Genomic DNA, 6,000 nt, shown 5'->3' on the forward strand with positions numbered 1-6,000 from the left:
CTTCCCTCCTCATCTCTGCTTCTTTTTTCCGTCCTTCTGTCTCCGTCTCTCTCCCTGATCGGGCGGCAGACAGCGTGTAAGTGCTCTAACCCGGAGGAGTCTCCAGGAGCTGCTCTGATTGGCTGCGCTCCCCGGCACAGTTCACAATCGATTAAGGCACGGTGAGCTCCTGTTAACAGCTTTTCTCTGCTTTGATACCGTCACATAGACTCCAACTTTGCCCTTAACCCTTCAGACGCCGTCCGCTCTCTGCGCTCCTTCCCGTTGCGCTTTTCAAAGCTCCCTGAATCCCTGGCTTGATCGCCACTCAAAAGGCTTATTTCTTCCCCCTCCGATCTCTTACTCCAGGCTTGTGCTACGCTCTCTTTTATTTCTTTTTCTTATTCCGAAGTCCTCGCTCCCCCCTCGACCTTGGATGTCATCTTCAATTTTACTCACTTGTCTGTCCTCGGGGAGAAAAAGAACAAGACGGAAACAATAATACTACTTAGAAATATGATCTTTGAGGAGCAGAAGGATATTTAAATACAAATAAGTACAAGTATTGTTCATTTATTGAAACCTCATAATTAAATATCATCCACCGGTTCCACTGGAGTTTGTGGGTCAGAGAATCGTGATGGTTGTTGGTTTGAGTTGATAAAATCAGTTTAAGTTGTGTGTGTGTGTGTGTGTGTGTGTGTGTGTGTGTGTGTGTGTGTGTGTGTGTGTGTGTGTGTGTGTGTCCTGGGGTGGACTGGTGACCTGTCCAGGGTCTATTCCTGCCCCTCTCCCAGTGACTGCTGGGACCGACTCCAGCGCCGCCTGTGACCCTAATTAGGAATCAGAAGATGGATGCAGGAAGTTCTTGTCTGATTACTCTGGCTCCCTGTTCCCATTAAGCCGATTAACTCGATGACATCAACAAAAAAAAGACCACTTTTTAGAGCTCTGCTGCACGTCCAGGACATTTCCATAGTTGAATATAAACAGTGACGTAGACTTTTATATGTCTGATATGTAAAAACAAATGAATCTATGTGACTAATAAGAAGGAAGACAAGTCTGTGTTAGAGCAGACGAGGCCCAAAGTCTCACACAAATGTCTCCCTTGTTCTGATGAACTGGACTCGCAGCCCGTCAGCCGTAGCGAGGCAACAGGTCAAAGGTCAAAGTTCGTTGCCGTAATCCGACTTTAGAAAATTCATTATAAAGTCATGTTGATGTGAAAGGACTGTAACAGTAGTCCAAACGTATGTGAAGACTCATGAATACCAGAACCAATGGAAGGAACCAAGACCTGACCCGTACAGAAAAGGTCCATAAGGTGAGACTGGATGTGTGAAGCCCAAACACCCAGAATATGAGCCCTGCTGCCCAGTGCTGGTGGCTTAGATCACTAAACAAGCAGGAAACTCAGTGTCTGGATTTGACCACTTTATTCCTTGTGCACACGTGGGTGAAGGCAGGGATGGGTGGGTTGGGTACTTTGCTCAAGGGCACCTCGGCAGTGCGCTGAAGGGCTTCTGGCACCTTCTCCTACTACTGGAACACCTTCCATGTTTTGTCCGACTTGGGGCTCAAACCAAGAACCCTCCGCTTCTCAGCCCAGTCGCCACAAGACCGAGCCACCACCAGCCTGGAATAAAAGTCTTTTTATAGAGTTCTGTGGATGACCCCCCCCCCCCCCCCCCCCCCCCCCCTTCTCCCCAGATACAGTATTATCAATACGTGCACGACAGAGGTGGAAGAGAGAGCAGGGTAAAGGCTACATTGTAAAATTGCTGCCTGTGCTTTCTTTCCCTCTCTTCCCTGCAATTAAAGCATTACTCTGCCTCTCTGTTTCACCACATCACCTCCTCTGGATGGAAAAAGAGACATCGTATGTTTATGCACACACACAAAAGCAACCCACAGCCCAAATTTTACAGCCTTTTGCGATTCCTTTCATGTAGCAGCTGTGGAATAGAGCATTGCCTGAAGAAAATTGTATTTTTTTTTCCCTCCGTGGTTTTTTATTGTCAAAAGCCAGTGAACCATTTTCTCTGAAACACAAAGGATGTGCAGTGAGAGAGGCCAATGGCTCGATCTGCACAGACATCCTTCCTTTCTTCTCTTTTTCCATTTTTTCCTCCTATTGTGGCTCACAGAGAAAACCTTTAAGTGGTATTTAATTCTTCTAGTGGCTGTGCCTTTAGCTTGCAGCAGGTAAACCCTTCTTTTTGTCTTCAAGTGTGGGCTACATGTGACTATACCTGTTCAAAATTCAGACACACCTGCTGCTGACTGTGGACACAGGAAGGCAGGTGGCTTCATGCATCAAATGTGAGGCAGCGATGGAACTGTTTCCATCAGTTCAGCTCATCTTTGGCTGCAGCTGATTACTTACTATAACATCCCTTTACAAAGTGTCATCCTGCAGTATGTTACTTTTATTATTCCTAAAATTTTCGCCAAACAATGTTTCTCTAATTAAAATTTCCTTTTTTTGCCCCCCTCCTTTTGTGGTGCGGGTGTGTTACGCCTTGAATGCCACACTTGATGTCATCACTGAGATTAGAATCTGCTTTTCCTGCCTCCCCCTGCTGCTCCTCCATGACTTGTGTTCTTAATAGAATTGAGTCACATAGTTTTTTCCCAGAGGAAGCAGCCTTGAGAGGATTAGGGCGAGCCGCCCGCGCTACCAGTGATGAAGATCTCCGACACGGACTAACAGAGGACAATCAACCTGTCGCTGTCTGATCTGTGCACGGCCGCTCTGGCTGGTGTGTTGCTTTAGCCACTATTGTTGCTGCTGGTGAGTTTGGGGAGAACGCGCGACCAGCAGGAGCCGCGGCTCATCCTGTGTGTCGGGAGATGGATCTGGTCGGGACCCGACGCGGCGCCTCCTGGCCGGCTCCTCTCCCTCAGAGCTGTGATCACAGCAGACTGCGCGTCACAGCGCCTTGCTCTAATTGGCCTGTCACTCTCCGTGCACTGGGGGAAGGAGGAGCTGGCCTTTGTGAGGCTGCCATGGCGACGGGGCCATTTAATGAGAGCGAGCGCACTGTGACTAATGACATCCCTGAGCCCATCGGATATACTGCAAATGGACAATTTGCTGCATCACTCACAGTTTTGCACAACAGTACACAAGCACAAAGGACACACCTCAGCGGAGCGACCTGAGGGAACGGCCTGCAGCTTTCATCACAGATCAATAAAGACAAGTGGACGGTGTTATTTATGCTAAGGCTATCAATCCTCATACACCTTCAAGGCTCTAGGCTTGTCTAATAAAGCTCCTGCCACGATCGTATTAGCATCAGCTATAGATGCTCATTAACATCTGGTGTGTCGTTGCTCCGGAGACCTCGTGGCAGACGTAAGGCATATTATCCATAACAGGGACATTTAAAGTGGGCGGGATAACACAGTAGAGGCCATTCGCCGGAGAGAATGAGGCATTTAGCCTTTCATCTTCCATCTCTTCGCACCAAGCTGTTTTTCAGTCCATTAGTGGCCAAGCGATCACATAAAACCCTCAGACATTTATCAACTATAGCACTTCCTCGGCTGAATGGCAACTTCCCGTTCATTTTATTTTTTTATTTCATAAGAGGTAGCAGCTACATCAATGGTTTTACATCACGAGATGTTCAAGTTCACAAGACTAAAGGATCAAATTCAAGAGCGGGAATCAGCGAAATAATGAGAAAACTTCAGATTTAATTAATTAGTTAGTTAATTACCTTTTGTAATGCTTTTTTTTTTTTTTTTAGAAACAACTCAACCAACGGTCGCTTGTGCAGATAGCTTCTAGTTGTAGATGTGCTAATTTTGTCTGTCTGGATGGAAAAAGCATTGTAAACCCCACTAATTATTTCCTCTTCTGATCATTCACCATGAAAGACATGAAGGTCAAACTGATAAGCAGCATGAATCAGGTCACGTGATGAGGATCCTTCATTTCCAGTGAAAGGAAGTTGCAGCAATAGTTCCTCTAATAAATACCACAGGCCAGAAATTAGTCCAATTGCTCCCATTTTTTCCTGTGGTAGAGGGGAGCTGCCGCCCCATGAATCAGGAGAAATGGGGAGCGTTCACAAAGGTTCTGTCATGTCATTGTCACGTTCGTCTATCTTTGCCTTCAACTTACCTGCAACCTCAAGACATCAATCAAAATGGCTGGAAAAATCAACCGAAGCAGGTCCGATGTGAATGCAAATGAGGGCTCTGAGGGACCTCCGGCAGCGACGGCAGTGAGCCAGTGGCACCTGCCGAAAAACTAGCCGAGCGGTCGAGCCAGATGTTTTAACCAATCCGCCCACTTTGGTGGTCTGGGTGGTTCTGCAGGGTAAAGGCAGAACCACCCAGACGGCCAAAGAGCGCACGTGTCTGCACCACAAAGCACTTTCATCACGATAGCTCTGGCGAGCAGCGGTGATGTTTACAGCCCAGTTATGACGCTAATGACACGAAGACCCTGGGCAGGTTAATGGTGTGTGAAGGGACAACAACCATCTCTGAAACCCAGTTTGCTGCTTCTGGGAATGGTAGAAGTGTCACATCAGACGTGCTGAAGTCTGACTGCTGTTTCAGCCCGTGACCATTGTTGACAGGCACATCAAGGACGTCGAATAAACCAGGGCGACGCCTTTATGGGCCAAAAGAGATGGGCGGGCGTGCAGGTCCCCTCAACATCACAGGCTAGTGCAACAATAAGCCATAAAAGAAGAAAACCAACCTCAGATCACTGACAGGCAATTGGACCCGTCTTCCTGTGGCTAACCAGCTATGGTTCTGGCTCTAGCGGGGGCATCCTCGACTGATGGGACATGCAACCCCTTGGAGGTGGAATTTATTGGTATGGATTTTGTGCTGGTTGCCGGTGCATTGAATCAGTGTGACCGAGCAGGCGGGCCGAGGGAAATGGGGCTGCTCTGAGAGTGAATTATACGCAGTCACACACTCAATTTACCCCCGCAAACCTAGTTAGGGAGAGAGCATGCAAGGCAGCGCACGCTTGCTGTGGGGTAGTCTGCGCGTACAACCTGTAAACACATGCATGTCACATTACTTAACAGGATTAAAGACGTCACATCAAGACAGGAATTAAATGCCGGCACCTCGTCAGTGCGTGAATTTCAGGCAATACCGAGAAATTTTTTGTAAAGATCAAAGAAGGGGCCCAGACTCGTGTGGAGGAGCTGCTGGGTAACTGGCGTCATTAATTTTCAGCAGGAACAAATGCTCCTCTTGCATATTAAGCACCAACCCAACAGCAGCCAGGCTGCTGGATTTGATCCGGATGGCTGTGATGAAACCTCTTAATTTCAGCTGATATAAAATATTCATCTCCATTTCACAGGTCACGACTCATCAAGGTGCCCCCCCCCCCCCCCCCCCCGACCTCGCAGCCACGAGAAGGATCCTCGCGGGATGAAAAAGAAACGCAGCTAACGTTCATTTTAAACACGTTTAACCATCACCTGACAGATCAAGACATTTATCATTGATCTTTTTCATGTCATTGTTTCAATAGAGCAGAGAACATCTCTGAACCATAGCAACCAGAGCTGGAGCTTATCCAGGGCCTACAAAGACATCAATCCCCCTGAATTTGGGACTGATGGGCTCAGGATACAGGTGGCTAATCTGATCTGATTTTATCTCAATACTTTGTACCTTTCACATATTAAATGTACTACTGATGTTACCAAAACAATATTAAAGATGCATCACCAGGTTTTCTCTGTTTTTCTTTCACTTGAGGACATGGTTGGAGTTTATGTATTATTTTAAAAGCAGGACTGTTGATTCTACATTTATTACACTGGTTTATTGGCAGAAACATCTTGAAAACACAAAAACAAGCACATTTTAGTTAAAAATGTCATCGCCCACCCTTCTGGATGCAAGCCTGAGACCAACGAGGGACTTTTGTGCACAGACTGAACATTTTAACGTCAATTAGAAATTGAATATTTAACCTGAGGATTTTATTGAGTCTCCCTCTTTCTTGCTGCTTTAAAGAGGCCA

The sequence above is a fragment of the Takifugu flavidus genome, chromosome 4 (assembly GCF_003711565.1).
Source record: "Takifugu flavidus isolate HTHZ2018 chromosome 4, ASM371156v2, whole genome shotgun sequence".
Taxonomy (NCBI): domain Eukaryota; kingdom Metazoa; phylum Chordata; class Actinopteri; order Tetraodontiformes; family Tetraodontidae; genus Takifugu; species Takifugu flavidus.